This window comes from Camelus ferus, chromosome 8 (genome assembly GCF_009834535.1).
Source record: "Camelus ferus isolate YT-003-E chromosome 8, BCGSAC_Cfer_1.0, whole genome shotgun sequence".
NCBI classification, from domain to species: Eukaryota; Metazoa; Chordata; class Mammalia; order Artiodactyla; family Camelidae; genus Camelus; species Camelus ferus.
In genome coordinates this window covers 56,279,221-56,299,370 of record NC_045703.1, presented here as the reverse complement: position 1 = coordinate 56,299,370, position 20,150 = coordinate 56,279,221, and positions in this window count along the sequence as shown.

Below are 20,150 nucleotides of genomic sequence, written 5' to 3'. Positions count from 1 at the left end.
GCTGCCACACTGTAGTGACCTATATAGTTGTATAATATTTCTCTAATACTAAATACATTAACATATCAACGAGTATGTGTAGGAGTTCTGTCACTGGACCACCTGCTTCTTGAGGATGTTTTGCATATGTTGGTGGTAATTCTGCATGCCAATTCTGGAATCCTCGGGTTGCTTCAGAATAATATACTCAAATAAACTAAGATGTGAGCTAATATGCTGGGTGGATAAAACGCAATTTCACGTACAGAAGTACTTAATGTTTAAATTACTGCTACAGGTTTATGCTATACAAATACAGAAATTCTGATAAATACTGTTTTTTGTAACTTTCATTAAAAATGTATGTTACATTTATAAATGTACCTAATGCATCACAAGTGTATCTCCTTATAGAGAATGTTCTGACTAGGCATCAGTAGGAACTGCTTCAACACCAAACATAGGACAAATGGAAGGATTTCCCATAAAAAAAGCTTCTGGCTCCAGGCTTTTCACACCTCATTTTTCCTCCACTGCCCACATACTTCCAGTGCCTTAGGATGTAGTTTTATCACAGCCAACCTGTGGTCCTGCACCGTCGTTTCCCAATGCTGAATGAGTCCAAGGAAGATTCACAGAAGCCATTCCAACCCTGCACCTACAGCTAGCAGCAGCATAGTCATACACAGAAGGCACTGAACATGATCTAAACGAACTGAACACTCCCTCAACTCAACTTCCCTGTCGTGTGACTTCCAAGATGTCACCTAACATGAGAGGGAATCAGAGTGGAGGCAGCAGTCTTCACTGGTCATGGTGTAAATACTTTAGAAAGTTATACAAAATATATGACCATGTGAACACACTGATAACCTCAGATGTGCTCCTTGAAAGTGAGGCACTATGAAGCCAGTTTTAATTAGCTTCATAGTAAATCCACCTCCTGTCAGAGGAATACAACCACCTCAGGGTCAGAAAGCAGGGAGAGCATGGCCTGCCCAATGAGCACCTCCAAGGAGAAGGACTAAGAAGTGTTCTTGGAGAGGCTGAATTCTTGGCATCAAAATCTCAATATCCCCTTGCCAACATGAGACATGAAGTCACATAGACACTGACTTTTAAGGACCTCAAAAGCTTGAACAGCTACATTCTTATAGAAAACTAGAGAGTCATCCTGAAGTTAGGTTTTCTGTTGTTGTCATTCTTGTCATGTCTATTGCCACTGACCTTGTTGCTTCCTAACAGACTGGAAACCTCCTAGTTCCTCGTAACAACAAGCTTCTCGCTAGCTCGACAAGACAGGGGCTCAGAATAGACTTTTTTGACAATAGAGAAATATGACACATCTAGCATGCCCAGGTAGAGACTGTAACTGCAAATCTAAGCCCGTTATCATCTCAACATTTCATGTGAGATACCTGCTACTTCTGAACACCACCTCAATAATCAGAGAAATTAATAACAAACATATGTCATTATAGATAGAGGCATGACACTAGCTAACGAAAGTATTAAGGTATTATTTTCACTGACAGTAATTTCAAAGGAGCCCCCATTACACCCTAAAGATATTTATTCATGTTCCTTTCAGAAACACTGTAAAAAGTAACTGCCTTAAAAATCCTGTAGTTATATTTTATTTTCTTCATTGTTTAGGCCAAAAATTACAGTGGGAACATTTCATTGAAAAAGAAAAAAACAGTGTTCTGCTTTGCACTTGGGTTTTTCCAAGACCCCCTGCTGCACAGTATTCAGACCCAAATGTGCTCTTGCACCTCCATGAAAATTTCTGGGTAGAATCACCATTTGTACACACCTCCCCAGGTTTCTGACCAGCACTCAGAAGGCAGTGAGCATTGCATTCATGGCTTTTGCAAAGAACACTGTAAACTACTGTTACAGAAACTGATATTTGACCATCAGTTCCCTGAAAATTACCTCACTGAGTTGAGTTTCTAGAACTGAATAAAATAGATTATATGTTTGCTGGCCAATCTGAAGTGTGAAATATGTTGAGTCATCCAGCACGTGACACGTAAAATCATTTCAATCTGTGACTAGTATGATGCTATGAATGTGGAAGACTGGGTGAGAACTCAGAGAAGGAAAAGGGGGATGACATGTACACTGCCACTCCAACTTCCTGAAGGAAAAACTGCTAAGTGTCTGAATCAAAATTAACTGCATAGAACAGGATGTCAGATGTTTATGTTGAAACAAAAGTCCCAGTTCTATTCTGTCACAGGGTAAAAATATGTCGATTTTTTTCATTCAAAATAAAAGGAAGACTATGAGGGTTTTGTTATAACTTAAAGAATGATGACATTACAATCTTTCCTTTCCCAGGGAGACCTAACTCTAGAACCTCTAAGAAGCCTATGCCCTTGCAAATGTTTTGGTCACTCTGAGCCTGTAATATGATGTGCATACACTGGTGTCTCGAAGTAACCACAGGCCCTCAGCAGCTGAGGTAGGAGACCGCATGTGATTGACTACTCTGCTCTTGCCCTCACCTGGTATCACAAATAACTCAGGCTGATGCCTAAAAGCACACGACTCACCTGGAACCATTTTTCTCAAAAATTAGCATCACTCACTTCTGTGTTGGGCTCACTGATTTGAAGGCAAGCCCATCCACCAAGAAGGTAGGAATGTCCACAGCTGGAGCAGTGCCAATGCTATTCCATTGTCCTCCGTGCCCCATTTCTAGCGGTTAAGCATGGCTTAATCTGAGCTCACACCTGAACTCTTGTTACTTTGTGACTTTGCGCAAATGCTTGTCCTCTCAGTCTCAACTTCTTCTGTATTAATAGAGATAATGCTAGTGCTTTCCTCTTATTTTAGACAAGATAACATATGTAAAGTGCCTGGCTCATAATAAGTGCTCAAAAAATGGGGCTAATATTATTTTCCAACTCCAGACAGATTTCCAGCTTTGAGTCATCCATTCAGCCATTCTAAATAACACCTACAACTTATTCATGAAATATGCATTGAGCACCAGTTTTGTGCCAAGTGCTATACTGGGCACTGGGGATATAGCAATGGATAAGACACAGTCCTTGCTTTCTGTCCTGCCACAAAGAGCCAACTCAAGGCATGTCGGAGCAGGACAAGCTGTTGACACGGTACGTGTTCTTCTCCTAATCAGAGAGAAATCCTCATGGAGACTGAAAAGGCAATCATCAGAAACAAAGCATCCCTTGAAATTATAGACAGATTATTAGAGAAATATAGAGAAATAGAGAAAACAGTTTTATAGTTTTTTTTTAACCTTGAAGACCATAATTCAAATATATAAACAAACTCAGCTTTCAAAGTCTGGAGGCATTTCTTCAGGAAACTGCATTATTATTAAAGTAAGGTCCCTACCTCCACAAACTCTGCTCCCACGCATTTCAGAAGCCCTGCTAGCACGCATCATACCATGGTGCCTTCACACATCAATTTGTCAAAACAAGTCTGGATTCTGAGTCCACGCTCCTTATCGTCACTCATTTCCCATGAGGCTTAGCTACAGATGGAGAATATACTCCCCCTACAGACCTGAATTCTGCAGACAATAAGATCAACTGAGATTTCTCATCACAAATTAATAAATTACCAATTTGTTTCTTAAATATGGACATATTTGACAAATTTTACTGAATTCCTACAATGTACCAGGCAACACTGTAGATGTTGAAGATATGAGTAAATAAAACATAAATTCTAAGTCCTCTAGAAGCCTACATTTTGATCATCAGAAATAATAGTTGCTCTATTCTTTAAGGCATTAGCTATGGAACTCAGAAAACAGTATGAAGAATTCCACACTGTAACATTAAACTATCTTATTTCATCAATTCTAAGATGCACCTTTTTTTCACCTGTTAACATCTCTGAACTCAAGGTGCATCTTACAGTCAGTAGATTCTTATAGTCACTGCCATTAGTGATGTAGTTTGTGAGGGAAAAAAATTCTGATAAGTTCAAGAAAGCACTAGTACACTAACAATAACTAATAATAATAGCAGATAAACCTCAAATTTCAGTGACTCAAGATGATAAAAGGTTATTTCTCTCTGTTTTATGCTAATGTTCCATTTTGGGTAGCTTTCCTCCAAGCACTAATTTAGGAACCAGACTCACAGTGAAAGCTCTCCAATCTAGGGATCAGTGTTTCCTTGGTGTCTTTTCCATTCTGGCCAGGCAGAAAGGAATGAGTAAAGGCAATAGTGTGGGCCCGGAAGCAGCCTATGTCACACGGTGCCAGCATTCCACTGGCCAGAACCCAAACACAGGGACCTCTTACTGCGCTGGCTGGGCCCCGACAGAAAGTACAGCACCTGCACCAGAGAGCAAGAATTGGGCTCAGCCACAGAAATCTACAGACACTCGATCTTGCTAATCCCAGGACAGAAGCATGGAAAAACTGGAAGCTCACCTGCTATGTTACACTCGATTAGCATCCTGGGCTTTAAAAGCTCTTTCATGTTTGTACTCTTACTCCTCAGAATAACTTTGTGGGATGGGTATCTGTAGGCAAATGAGGGATGAAGACACAAAAGGGTTAGTTATTTGCCTGATTCTACATGGTTTATAAGTAAAGGGACCATATTATTTATCTTTCAAACCAGGGCACTTTGGAGAATGAAAGGGGGGCACTGTTAAAAACTGCACTGAAGAGCAGGTATAAACTGGGACAATCCTGGGCAAACTGGGATGTGTTGTCCCTCTACACACAGCGGGCAGAGTATGGACTTAAGCATGGAGCTCCAGACCCAGGTCTGACCTTCTTTCCTCTACACTCCGTCTCGCCTTTCAGTCTAACTGAATCTAAGAAATTCATATGGGAAACAGTACTTAGTCCATCGTGGAGTACTCTGTTAAAATTAAGGTTTTAATGATGGCAAATAATATGTTTGCAAAATTTAAATTGCAATCCCCGAAGATGTGTAATAAAAGTCACAGGTGTTTAATCCATACCAATGAAACAAACTGAGCTTTAATTTGGTTTTATAGTGAAGATGAAAGGGAATACAGATATAATGGATTCTGTTTTACACATGATGGAAGAAACTGGACACACAATTCCATGCTGTGGCCAGTGGTTCATGTGAACAGAGGGAATCTGCCACCAAGTGTATATGTGTGCGGTAAAGAGAGTTTTCCCCCAGACTTGTGAGTACAGTAACAGTACAATTTATCCTCCAAATGAGAACACTTTTAATAATAAAGAGGAGTTCAAATAATAATTATGTCAAGGAAGTAGATACAAATTTGTACTGCCTACGGCAAACTGGTCATCCCGTAAAAGGGGAGAGGGTTTTCTCCTCCTAAAGAGTTTCTCTCTCACCCAAGCCTGGACAGGCTCTAAACAGGGGACACCAAAATTCACGGCTACTTCACTGGTCCACTTTCTTTTTAGAAGAAAACTGTAGATAATGAGAGTTCCCTCAGAAATGTAATTATTTCCTTTTCTTTAATCAAGCTCATACTGCTCAAAAACCTCTCTGACTTCAGTAATTATAGGAGGAACACTAGATGGTAAGGCAATCATAATCCCTGGAAATGTTTTAGATAGCATATAATGCAAATGTTTAAGTTTTATGTTGTTTAATGTTTGTTTACTTATATTATTAATAATATGTCTGCACCAGACTGTAATCATGTTACATAAAATAACTGTTTCATCAAATAACACTGATGAATGAATCTTAGGAAATAAGAAACTGAATATTTAGGGAAATGACCAATTGTTGGACTGAATAAGTAGGTGTATTTAACCCAAAGATTAATTCAAACAGCTTACTTGCATATAATAACGCTCGAATCAGTATCTACTTTGTCTTTCAGTTCTTAAAACAGTAAAATTTCGCCCATAAGCCATTCAGTAAACTATCAATAGGAAACTGTATGTAAAAAAATTTAACACTGATATTGATACAGTTGTAGAAACTGAACATCCTTCACACATTTGTTTTCAACACGCAGCTCACTTTGGTTAAATCAGCTTGGAAGTTTGGAAATAGGAATTTCCTACCCTCAGAACGCAGCTTGCCTAGGTCTGATCATGCCAGGAGCCGGAGCAAGGGTCCTTTGGGTCTCACCAGTTGCACTCCTAGAGGCCCCTGGGCAGAAACCAGAGACATGAGCCATTTGACCCTATATTTGATCGGGGCCAGGGTATGGTCACTGCCTGTGCTTCATGTTGCCATTGGGCATACACAGATGCTTCACTGAATTCTTGCTACTATTATGCACCCCCAAACTCTCACAGACTCAAGTGTAAATAGAATAAGATGTAGAAACTATCCCAAAATACTAAGCCTTTGAAACATTCCAAGAGTCTAATACAGATGCACTGCAGCGAAAACAGACGTCCAGTATCATTATTATAGGGATTACAATAATAGTAAAGACAGTCCTCATTCTTTGGTTGTGTTGTTTCTTCTATCAACTTAAACTTTAAATGTTAGGCCACTGCTGGTTTCTTAGACACTGATGAAAGGATTCTCATTCAAGGAAACTTTCACTTCTCCAGGAGCCAAGAACTTAAGCAACTCTTCCCTCTGAATGCACACAGCAATGATGTGACAGTGATTTCTGCATATGCCAGGTGCACAGTTATGCTTACATTTGTGGAGATCCTTCTTTGGTATGTGTTCCAGTTATCTTTGCAGTGAAACACACCATCATTAACTTAGTAACATAAAACAAAGATCTTTTTATTATGCTCACAGATTCTACAGGTCAAGAATTAGGAAAGGGCACAGTTGGGACAGTTTTTCTCTGCCCAACAGTGTCTGGGGACTCAGAGCAAAAGACTTGCAAGGTTGAAGGTAGGTATCGCTGGAGTAAAGGGATGTTTCCAAGATGGTTTCTTCACTCACACGCCTGGTGCCTGGGCCGAACTGACTTAGAGACTGGCTCAACTAGAACTGTGAACAGAGCACCTACAAACTGTTCTCCATATGGCTTGAGCTTCCTGATACTGGGTTTGAGTGGAATTTCCTAGAGAGTAACCCAAGAAAGCCGCCTCTTCTGCCTTAGCCTCAAATATCACGACCTGACCTGTAACTGTCGTGATAAATGCACCCAAATCTACATGGAAAGGACAGACTCCACTTCAGAATTTAGAGACCATGTTTTGATATCCTTTTTTTTCTAATGTATGTATATTTTCTATTCAAGTATAGTCAGTTACTGCCAGGTACGATATAGCAAGCGGGTGTGGCCCTTTTTCCTTATTATCAGACTTGCATTTGGGGCTAGCCATTAAAACCACCATGGTAACAGCTACAATAAGCTTTATTTTTAAAATTAAATAAGCTAAGAGATGACTTGCACAACAGAAAAAAAATTTTTTTTTGTCAGTAGTTTCGCCACCTTGAAGATAGTAAGTAGGGCCAAGGATACAAGGGGTCGAGAAAACACTGACTCCAAGGCATCAACTCAAGACAACACGCGAGCAGACCCACGCAGGACCTGACGTGAACCACCGTAAAACAAGTGTTTCACCCACTTCCTCCTCTCTACTCCACTAGTAGAGGAGATCCGGACAGTTGCAGCTCAGCCCACCGAGACATGACTCCATATCCAGCAACGGATACCACCACTGCTTCTTAGTTAACCCCTGTCTCAACCTGACAGACTCATTAGCCTCTGGTTCCTCTCAGACTAGTTTCTGGGTAAAAATAATGTCTATGAAGACAAATAGTTAAGTGGTAACAGGAGCTTAAAATGAGGGGCCAATTATTACAGTCTTCATTCTCGGTGTCTGGGACCCTGGAGTTTGATAATCTTTTGGTTATTTGTAGCACTTTGTTATTATGGGTGGTGGTAACGGTAGCATTCAATCCAGGGTTTTCATGGTGGTAGAAATAGGTGGGTGGGTCTTCCTTTTCATTCTGGTCCTAGATAAGTATTCCAGAGGTCCTCTCCTCTCCATTGCTCTTCTATCCTATCTAAACAGTAGAACACAACCCCGTTCTTCTTGGTTCCGATACATGGGCAGCTGATGGAGAAAGTAAAATGACTGTGTATGTTCATGATTCAAAAGTTTGTATTTTCTGTGGATTCCAGCTCTGCCCTTTTCTCTCTGTATCACTTTGTGCAGCTATCTCAATCAGTTTCCCTATCTGAAAAAAATGATGAGGAAAATAATATCTGTTTTTCATGGTGTGGTAAAGCTAAGTGAAATTATGCATGCAAAATGCTTAGCATATTATAAATATGCAGTACATCAGTAAATGTTAACTGTTCTTAGCTATTATGTCTCCAGTCCCAGCTGGAGTTGATGATTTTAACTTTTTCCTCCTCCATTCTGCATAATCACCATTTTGAAACTTCATTACTCTCCTAAAGTTTTGCTATTTTCCATGCTTACTCTCAGCCAATTGCTTCTGAATATACAGCGAAAATATTCCTCCTTGGAGGAACCCAGACATTCCCAAAGCTCCAGACTGCCCTAGGATTTAGAGTCCTAGGTGGTAGGATGCAAACTCCCAGCATCTCCCTTTTTCTCTGCCCCACCTTCCCACACACATGTACATGACATGGAGCATGACAAACAGACACAGAAGGTGGCCTGGCCCTCATGAAGAGCTGCCAGTACTCCCCTGCCAAGCTTCTGCTTGGAAAGGGTCAACTTATGCTAGAGATGCTTTCACAGTGATTCATACCACCAGGAATCTGGGAACCAGGCCACAACCTCCTCTGCTGATAGTTTCCTACACAAACCACAACACATCAGAGACAGTGGTTAAGATTCTTCCAGCTCTAATTTCCCATCATTACAATGTTTCTGAGCTGTGGCCAGTGGTGTTTGGAGCCCACGTGTGCTGGCCTACAAGAACTGGTTAGTACCTTTTAAGGAATTTTGTGAGCCAGTTGTTATACTGAGCCATCACTTAAAATTGCACTATATAAACTTACATATTAAACAAAACATTAAAAATCAGGGTTAAAAATACTGAAAATGCATCACATCCTAATTATTGTACTGCATTCTTCTATTACCTATGAATGTGAGGTTATTTACGCCCATTCTAGCTGTATGGTAGAGAAGATTTATGATGATGGGCTCCTGTGCATCTCTTCCCAACTTGCAATAAGTAATGTTATGTTGGTAGCTTTAAATTGATCGTGGTGGCTACCAATCACAGCTTGATTTATTTTTTTGTTGTTGATCATCTTGACATGAGACGTAATGGAGAAAAATGTTAATAATGTAGATTAAACTTGTAAGTGTCAGTAGATATTACAATGTGAGTAGCACAGAAAATTGGGGACTACTGTCCCAGTGTTTGAAGCAAAGAAGTTGCTCACATCATTGACACAATAATGAAGTTCTGATAAACATCTTCATTGTTGCACTTTCCTTTTAGTCTTACTTATTAATGTAAATAAAAATATCAGCCAACATTCCTATCAGAACGAAACTCATTCATCAATTACAACCATGGGTTGGCTACAAAGAGTTCAGCAAAAATCAACTACAGCATTCAGTGAGAATCAATATGGAATTAACAATAAAGAGTATTGTGGGTTTTACTGTTGTCAGTTGTGTGCTACACATCTCTTTTATCAGTAAAATTTGTAATATACTTATGCACATATATGTGTATAAACATTTTTTTCAAGAAGGTTTGTTTTTAAATGTTTACTGGCACACTACTGGTGCTGTGACTGTTACTATTAGTTCCTCATAGAAGGATCAGACAGAGCTCAGAGAATTTGGATCTATTTTCAAATGTCATGTGTAAGGGAGTCCAGAATTCTCAAGAAATTTCTCTCTACTACTTCAGATACGTGTGAGATCATCTTTGCCTTATTCACAGCATGACTATGATGTAATGAGGCTGATCTGATAACAAACAGACTGGAGCCCTTCACTAACCTAAGGAAGAAGCCCTGGATTTAGGACACATCTAAATCCAGTATCTGTTTTTCGCTTGGTTGTTGATGAAGCATAGGAGAAGGCAGCAAAGGTTCCCTGCAGGATGCCACAGAGAAAGAAGGCACTGGATCTGTGCCTCTGGACTATACTCTCACCACACCTCATTAAGCCAAACCCAGTGGTATAAGTAGCTCTTCCTGCCCCTGCCCCACGATGAAGATGCACAGGGCCTAGTGGCCTCCATCTAATCCGAGACAGGGTCTGACTTAAGTCCTGGGTATACAAGGAGACATGGGCTGCAACTGATTGCACACAGGACCTCATGACATCTCAGCTCCCAACTATTTGGCCAATACATATAATAACATCACCCTAAAGACGCAAAAAGGGGAAACCCAGAAAGGGTCAGCAGTCAGATGGAATGACATATTAAGAGCCTAGGAGAGCTAAACTTATGTAGTAGAAAAGAGAATACTCAGAGGAACAGAGTTATAGCCTATAAATTCTTTCAAGGTAACAATAAAAATACAAGAAGAGTATTGTTGGTAACACTGGATCAGTGGGAGGAAATGGAGATACTGTGATGTAAAATAAGAAACGCTTTGCCTTTAACTACAGAAAATGTTTCTGGAAATAAGTAATTCTATAATTTTTCTTCTCAGGTAAGTAATTTAGGATTGTCTTTTTAATAGGTGTTAAATAATGAATTAAATGACTGGATGGATAACACCAGGAAAATTATAATGAAGAACTTTCAAAATGAATGATGTTTTTACAGGAATATGTTTATGATTTTATGCCAATAGATTATATAAATATGTAGGCTAACATTGAAACTATAACTTTGTTTTACACTCCTTGTATCTGTGATCGTGTTTTCCCTAAGTCTACTTGCATAACAGTAATGGAAGCTTGCATCTTTCTGCTTTATATTTCTCATGATGACAAGTTTATCATGTATGACTTCACTGAGTCACTTAACTGGGAGTACAAATTAATTTCATTATAATTGTGTGAGTTATGGGGTGTTAGATTTTTTCACCTACCAACCACACAATTAATAGGAACACCCTGTTTAATGACATGCACATTTTGCAATTTCTAAAGGTTGGGCTCCAGGAGAATCTGGAAAGGGTATGCCTATCTCTAAGCTTTTTCACATAGACTCCTTGTTCCCAAATGGCAGTGAGTGAAATGTTTGATGATTTTTAAACAGTTGGTTATAAATAAGCATCTTGGTTTTAATGTTGAATGTCAAAGTTATCATGATATTCTTTAGGAAAGTAGTTTAGTTTGAAAACATTTAAATCTAGGTTCTAGTTTTAATTAAAGTGAAAGACTGTTTGATGCTCTGGAAACTCACAAGTGGAAGGCAATGTAAGAGAGGGCCTGCACTTCACAGACCTCTGTACACCCCAAACTGAAATGTTTGGTCAAATATGGGAAGGTGGGAATACAGTTAAGGGTGTTGGATGGACTTCTAAGCCTAATCATTTGCCCTCAGTGGCATACATCCCAAACTCAACATCAACATCGGGGTACTATTGCCTTTGTAACGTAATTGGTCCAAGAGTCTCACACTTTCTTAGTAAACCTTATTTAAATGTTTTATTTTGTCTAATCTAAATCTTTGGTGCTATATTTTATGCTTAATTATTTGGCTTTATCCATAAGAAATAGGAAAAGAAAAAATAAATTACCCTTCATTTACATACTTCTTCCTGTAGTTGGAGATCACCTCTCTAATCTCTTCTAGAGGGGAAAATCATCTGATTCTTGACAATTGCTTGGGACATAGTCCTAATATTCTCCTTGTGTGCCCTTCATGACACTTCCATCAGTTTCACAGAAGCCCTAAGGTTCCGTTGCTTGAGGGCATGTGAGCCTCGTACACATTATGTCACTATGGGCTAGAGCTCCGGACCCATCTCAGAGCCAGTCTCCAAACAGGGAACATCAGAATTCTTTTATAATTGTAAGAAATGGAATAACCATCCCCAAGAAATTATTCAACCCATCACAGTAAAATTTTCTCTATGCCCATGTGCTTTATCTACACTCGGGCACATAGCCAGGCCAAAGTTTAGCTAGATTAAGAGACCACTACACATGATCTAAGGTAACACTTGAAATAAAGAGTTCTCCTGCACGCCTGCATTCTTATTCAAAGGAAGACAATGAACTTCTTCATAGGTCTCAACAATGTGTGATGTTATGTAAGGTAAGATTCTAACAAGGACCAAGGCCATGAGCCATTATCTGAATTGCTCCAAGTTGTATTTCCACTCTCGGAGAGCATTTTTATTTGAAATACTGCCTAACTAAAAAGAGCTCATGAACATCTTAAGCAAATGCTAGAAAAGCTTGTAGTGGGTATTCAAATCTTCATTATACAATAATCCCTTCAGGTCCAAGTCATTTAGAATCCCTTTTTGTTTGTTTAAGGTTCATATGCTTAAGGGAGTCTGGCTACATGGGCTTCTCATCAGAAGTGAAATAAACTGATGCTGAGTTTTGGCAAACATTTATTGATGGAACATATAACTGATTTATTGAATAAGTTGGGCACAGTAGAGTATGAGGAGAAATAATAAATCTTTATTCTTTCTCTTGTATACATTTTTTCTCTCTGGGCAATTTCTTGGACAGATCTTATAGCTTCTCTGGTGCCTTTCGGCTAATAATAAATAGTATCATTTTTAGGTATCAAATAAGTCTAGTCCTGCCTAATACCAAGTTTCATGCTCTCAACTGATTTAAAGTTTTTCTGCCTCCTCTGACCTGAGTCTAACTGAGGCTTAAAACCCACAGAGGGGCAGGAGTAGGCTCTGCCCAGTCCCTTCTTCATCTTCCTCATTCACTCCTCCTCCTCTCACTGTGCTGCCCTTGGAGTTGGGGAGGTGCAGGGGTGGAAGGGTGAAGGGTAAGAAGTCTCCCTTGACTATCATAGTGGCAACCTGTCACCAGAGTCCTTTCTTCTAACATTGCTTCTTTCTTTCTTGGGGCACTTCTGAAGGATCTTTTGCCCCTTCTCCAGAGATTACCCCAAAATAGTCCCTTTTCTGGCTTATGTAATCTCTGGCTGGACACTGAGAAGCACCCCTCAGTCCCAGTGCTGCTCTCTCTGCTGGGTTCTTCCTGGTAGCAGGGAGGCCTGTGGAGTGCAACCCTTTCCAAGATGAAAAGCCTGGCCCTTGCTCCCTGCTTGTTGTGGCAGTCAGCAAACACTCAGCCCCTTTCCTTACCAAATGCAGATGTGCAGGTGGCCCTTCTCTTTGTGTTGCCATCAGAGGCATTGTCATGTCAGCCAGCTTCTTGCCTTTACACCTTCCAGGTGAGAATCAGACTGAGGCTCTGAAACTCCAAGTCCAGGAAGCACAGATTAAGTTCTCCAAGAACTTTCTCTCCATGCTTTGCTCCCATCCAGGGTAGTCCCTCAATGACGCAGGAAGACAAGTCTCCACATTTTATGTACATGTCACGAGGAAGGGACTGAAATGACAGTCCCCTTCCTGACAGACATCCCTGTCAACTTTGAGAGGGTTTCTTGAGGCCCTTAGCTTCTCTCCTGATTTACTGGGAAGCAATCTTAGCCTTTCCCCAGGGAAGGAGAAGGCCACAGCACAGTCATCCATTTACTTACCTCAAGGAAACCCTCATCTTCTGGATACGATCAAGCATCCTTTTCAGAACGTTACCACCTCCTGTTCTCAGCTCTGGGGCCTCAGCTAAGTGAAACAGCAGGAAGAATCTTACTTAACACCCTGTTATAAACATGTGCTTCATTCAGGTCCCATTCTGTGAAGGTCTTTGTGGGCTATTTGCCTTCCTTTGTCCATCCCATCCAGGTTATCTACTCAGAGACTCCATTCTTGCCCTATGGCCCACCTTCTTCTACAATTACCCGAGGCTGAAAGGAATGTCTTTGAATGCCAGTCGCATTCTCCGATGGTTACTGGAAAGCCCACAGGTCATACCCAGCCTTTGGCACACCCAACAATGAGAAAAAAGGAGCCCACTACCCTTAGCTTGAAAACAAGGTTTCTTTCCCTGAAAATCTGGAAATAAGTTCCAGGGATGCTCAGGCTGTTGGCAAAGGTGAAAAATCCCAATTCCCAGCACATAAAATGGTTGTTAAAGCAAACATAATAAAATTCACCAAGGGAAATTCCACTTTCTGTGGGTGTGTATTAAATATAGGAGAGAGAGAAAATAAGAGCAAAATTTTGGGGTGGTGGCAGGAAGATTGGGTAAGGTGAAATGAAAGTTTTAGAGTGAGATAAGGTGAAAAAGAGGTTTTTGGATTTTGAAACTCAACATTTCTTTAGGCTTGACCAGAAAAGCTAAATGAGGAAGGCAGAAAGATGTACATCTCCTTAGACAAGTTACTGCTTAGAAAATAATGAGCCAGATTTTTTTTTTTCTGCCAGAATTGGAACTCCTCAAAAATAAAGGGAAAAGTGTCCTCTAGATCTTTCCATTTTGTAATAAATACATTAACTCTCATGTAGTTTCATTTTTAAAAAATATCAATGGCAGAACAGAACTGTTTGATAGGAAACAGACCTGGCCTGAATATTACTGGCAATGGTCCGGCTTCTGGGATGATGTTATTCAGACATTCTCAATAAAATCATACACAGAATTTCAACAGAGACTTTGTTGAATTCCCACTATGTGCAAGGTACAGTGTTGGTGGAGGAGATAATTAAATAGAATATGTATGCTATGCTATGAGCATTAACTCTGGGGGAGCTATAAAGAGGAAATTACATAAGGAAATTTTACCCTTTATCTTATTATCTTCAGAAATTTCCACTTTGACAAACAAGAGATAAAACTTTACCTCTTAATCATTCTAAATCAAGAGTTTTGAATATATTTAACACTGGTTTTTGTTTTTTTTTAAGAGGGAGCTGGAAAGGAGAAGAAGGAAATGTAGAAAATGAAATCAACAAATAGATTCAATAATTTACCATCAGAAATTCCCTCAGAGCTGCCAGTAAATCTCTTGCAAAGTACATAATTAATATTTATGAGTGAGACACTAGGGGGCCTACATCTGCCACTGCTTGGTAATTCACTTGATTTCGCTAAGGTTTCATTTTCTGAGCACTCTGGGAGAATCAATTGATCCCACTCACTTGGATAATGGGACTGGGTTTGGTGTGAAAGAAGGGAAAAAAACCTGAACTTTATAGAAAATTAATTAGAAATAGGTCATCCTTCTTGGATGACAGAAAGAAACAGGCTTGCAGCTGGTAGGGGTTCTGGTAACCTGGCCCAACTGCAGGGAAGTCAGAAGCCCTCACAGCAATGCCAGAGCTTACTGTTCTCAAGAGGCAGGGTGACTGTTCTTTCTGCACAAGGCGTTTGACTGTATTATTGCAGAGAAAGTAACTTGGACTGTGACAACATGTGCCAGCATCCCAGGTACACTTGTGAGGAAATTTACTTGGCTTATGTCTGCTGAAGAGACTGAAGTGGTTCTGAAGTTCCTATGTCTACCAGCACTCGCAGGACTACAGCCCATTATCTTGCCTCTGAGTAACTAATGATTGCACAGACAAGAGCCTCTTGAATTAATAACTGGGCCAAGTGTTAGGAAGGTAGAAAGGGCGGAGGAAGCATCTTCACATGGAGAGTAATGGAGAGTCTCAAGGCAAGGTGCAGGGGATTGGAGGACAGATTGAAGGGGGAGGCAACAGAGATGAAAGAGATCAGGAAAGAGAGAGTTTTGCATGGTTCACCCTTCTTTTGAAGGCCAAGTCCTTAGAGATACACTCTCCTCTGAAATCTGAGCCATTAGAAGTCTTCAACCGCCATCATAGTTGGGGGCATGATGGGTTAGAGAAGAATAACCAGATGGTGATGAGAAGGAGGGCGACGCCCAGGGGGTAAACAGTCACCTGCCTCCCTCATTTGCAAAGGCTTGATCACAGACGGAAATGAGGAGAAACTCCTCCATCCCCACCGCTATCCCACCCCCAACCTGGTGTTTTCTAATCAGGGCCATCAGTCACCTACAGAGTGGAGAGTCCCACGAAACTGCAGCAGCAGAGAAGATACCACTGGCCTACATGGCTGCCCACCATAGTTTAGTAAGGAGCAGTCGTCAAGACCAGAATAATAAATCTTCAAAGGTACACTGTGGGTATCAAATGAGACCATTTAAGTGAAAATGCTTTTCACGCTATAAAATGCTACACAAAGGTATTATTTTCAATTATGCATTATTCATTCATTTATATATATCTTGATACAAAGTTATTGGTCCAGCCTTCTGTCTCTAATTCCGAAGTAATCTTTTTTAATGCCTACATATTATCATTCTGAGTTGAAAGCCACCTTGGATTAGGTATATTTTTTCTTTTATTTCTTTTTTTTAGGTATATATTCTTTATTAACCATTTGGCTTATTCCCAAGATAGGCTAGTATGAAGAGTATGAAGAGTATGAAGAGACATCTGAAGCCCAGAGCATAAATAAGAAGGAACTACGTTCATTTACTGAATCACTGTAGAGATTTACTTTGTCCCAGTCAGCGTGAGAAGTATCAGAGACAAAAAAATAAAAGAACAATCTGTACTCTTAGGAGACCTCAGTCTAGGGGAAGGAGACAGACAACAATTCAGCTGCATTTAGGACAGGATGTGCTATGACAGAGGATGACTCTTCTTAGGAACAGGTCAAAGAGAAACTTTGTATTCTAAGGAGCTGGCCTGCTTATGTGGACAGCAGGGTCAGCCTAACACTCATGCCTATGAAAAGGGAATTAAAATTGGTTGCCTAGTGATTGAGATTGGAAGATCTGCTGTTGCCAAGAACTAGATTACATAATTAGGAACTCTGGGTTGCAAGGAACATAAACCCCATCAAGAACCTGGTGCGTGTTGGCAGGGGCAGTGGGGGTAGAATGAGCAGTACACTAATAAACGTGGGAACAGAGAAAACAAATCTCAACCACGCAGAGTAGTATTGTACGGTCAATTAGAGTTTGGGCTTTAAATCATACCGCCTACATTTGAATTCCAAGTTCTATTTCTATTCACTATGCGACCCTATAGGCAAGTTACTTAACCTTTCTTGCCTCAGTTTTCTTATTTTTAAAATGGGGCTAATTAAAGAACCTACTTTTTTCTTTGTGGATGAAAGAGAAAATCCTTGAAAACTTTTTTAAAAGTTCAGGCAAAAACTGAGAGCTCAATAAATGTTATCCATCACCAGTATATTTCTACGCTTCAGGAAAAGCTAAATGGTAAGAATTCTTGGGAAGAAAATCAATCTCAGTCAGGCAGGCCTCAGAAGTTTGGAATATCATGAACTGATAAGTCACCGAGAATCTGACCAGTGCTAATGACCCAGTTACTTCGTTTCCATCTCTCACTTAACCCCACCTCAGCTATAGGTCTGTTTGTTTTCACCCTGTCTTCACCAGCAATATGACTCAAACCTTCTCCCGGATTGTGTCTACTGCTTCTTTCCTTGACTTTACTGCTTCTACCTCTCCAGCTTCTGCTTATTCATAATGTCCTCATGCTGCTTTCTCTGTGTGGTATTTAACTTCTGTCCCCAATACCTACCCCCAGTTCTCTGTGTTTTACATTCAGATTTCCTAAGGGAGAATCGAATTAGTCACTAATATCCCTGTCAGGCAAAACAATCCTATCAGCCACTTAATAGGTGTTTGGCAAGACAAGGGGCTTCCTTGAGTTAAGCATCTGATCCTGGTGCATTCAGTAGGAGCCAGCTTGAAGGCATCAGGTGGAACAGAGTACGGTCATCTGAGTATAAGGATGATCTTGGGTTGGCTTCGTATTGAAGGGCACAGGTCAGACCCTTACAGAAGTGGGCATGTGAAGAAATGTGAGACTTGAACTCTATTTTACCAGTACCTCCAACCACCATCTGTCAGGAAAAGGTAACTAAACACTTTTTTTAAGTGCACAAAACACACAGTAAAATATCAATAGCTTCTGATAAATTTCAAACACAATAATTAACATGGTGGAAAGCCATTCTTAGCCATCATATCTCCTGAAATACAGCACCTGGGTCCTTTTTAATCAAAGAACCTATAAAGTTATAAATTTTTGTGCATACCTAAAGGATCTAATTTTCCTTCTCTGAGATGATTACACTATTCTTGATGATCGCCAGCTCTGATATTCTATAATCTATGACTCTCTGTAACACATCCTGTACTGCAGCCTGCATCTAATATTTGTGTGTCCAGAGCTAGAGCACAAATGTAGTCTAGAAAGGAGGGCAGGGACTTGAGCCGGGCATGTCTTCTTAGCCTCCCAAACTCCTCTTCAGTGTGGAGGGACTTAACCAGAGGAAACTGCAGAGCAGGACCCTCTAAAGTATGGCTCTCCCAGCAAAGGCCACCCTTACCTATGTGTCAGAGAGGTACTGCACTGCACATGGCTCCGTGGCCCACAGGTATCAAATTAAGGCAAATAAGCTACCAAATAACAGTTTTGTCCCTAGTTCATTTTTCTGACCTTGAAATTCGACACATGTAACCTAATAAAAGGACAAATAGAAACGTTTGAGGGAACAATAGATTTATCTGGTAAACTTTTGTTTGTATTCTTTTGTGTTCAGATCTGCTAGAAAGAAACTTCCTTTGTCTCTATAGTGATAAGGATTCTTCAAGTTCCCAATTCAATCCCCTAAGTCTGACCTAGATTTCATTAGGAAAGGAAAAGGGGGCCTGAGATATATGAGATTTGACTTTTACTTAGAGAGGTGAGTGTACTTTAAAGGTTATAGATAGTTTGTGTGTTTTTAAAAACATCTTGCCAGTGTGAAAACTTACAGAAATGCAGAGGAAACAAACACAAAAGTCAAGCCATGAGATAATGATATTAATGATAGTTAACATTTATCATGCATTTACTACATCTCAAGCACTGGTCAAGTACTTTATATGCAATATCTCATGTAACTTTACAAGAATTAGAAAAGTGTTATCCACATTTACAGATTTCTGAGTTATAAATTTCAGAATAAGAGATATAAAGAGGTGACATAGTTTGACCATAATAGTTTGGAGGTGAGCATATGGGACTCAAATCAACTCTGACCAACTCCAAAGTCCAGATCTGTAACTATTCTCAATTCCCATGAGATGAAATATGTTCAAACCACCCCGGCCATATTTCACCTTTTTGGTATAAGTCAAGTCTTCTGAACATATTTTGATTTTGCTTATTTGTTTAAAGTAATATATTTTATGCACAACTGAATTCCCGTGTTCCAAGAATGCAGAATGAAAGAAAGTATGTCTTTAAATTCAAATCAATGGAGACTGCCCCAGGACAATAAATCCATTTATTACAGAGTAAAATGAAAATTGCGAGAGCCAAGAAGGCAAGTAAAGTCTTCTCTCTTCATGTTAAAACATTTCAGTACAACCTTAAAATTCAGCCGAGTCCAACCAAACACACACACACAGACACACACTCACAGACACATACTCACAGACACACAGACACACACTCACAGACACACACACAGACACATACACGTAGACACACACTCACGCACACACAGAGGCAGAGTACTCCTCTCCCTCGCAGGGAAGGCTCTATTCTCTGAACTAAATAATGGAAGTTCTATTTTCTAAAAAATATGGGAGAAAAAGAAACTGCCCTTTAAAAGAGAAAATTTTACATTCACTAATGCCATTCTAGATAAAAAAAAAAAATTCTAACTGCTAGAATTATTGATTGTAGTTTTGAGATTCCAGAGAAGTTCTGCCAATGGCAAGTTTGCTTTGCTTTCTGGGTGACGTTACAGATGAGCCCTGTCCTCACCCAGCCATGAGCCCACGCGCCTCTGCAGGCTTTCAGGTCCCCTTGCCAGTGAGCTTGGCTTCCTCTGCAAGGAGTGCCTGCCTTCTTCTTTGACAACCAGTAACTTAAACCCTTAATATGTAGACTTCTGAGAAAGGTTTGTTAGAATGTATTTGATAAATATTGTGTGCCTACCTTGTGATAAGCACTATTCTGGCTCTGAGAATAAAGCAATGAATGAAACAGACAAAAACCTTACCCTCATGGAGTTTACATTCCAGTAATGGAACACAGAGAATAATAAACCAAACAAGTAAGGTGAATAACTGGTAGATGGAGAGAAGTGCTATGAAGAGAATAAAACAGGGAAGAGGGATATAAGTGTCGGGAGTTGGAGCTTTTACTTCCACATAGGGTGCCAGGGAAGACCTCACTGAGAAGATCATATTTGTGTAAAGACCTTTGTGAAATTAGTAAGAAAATGA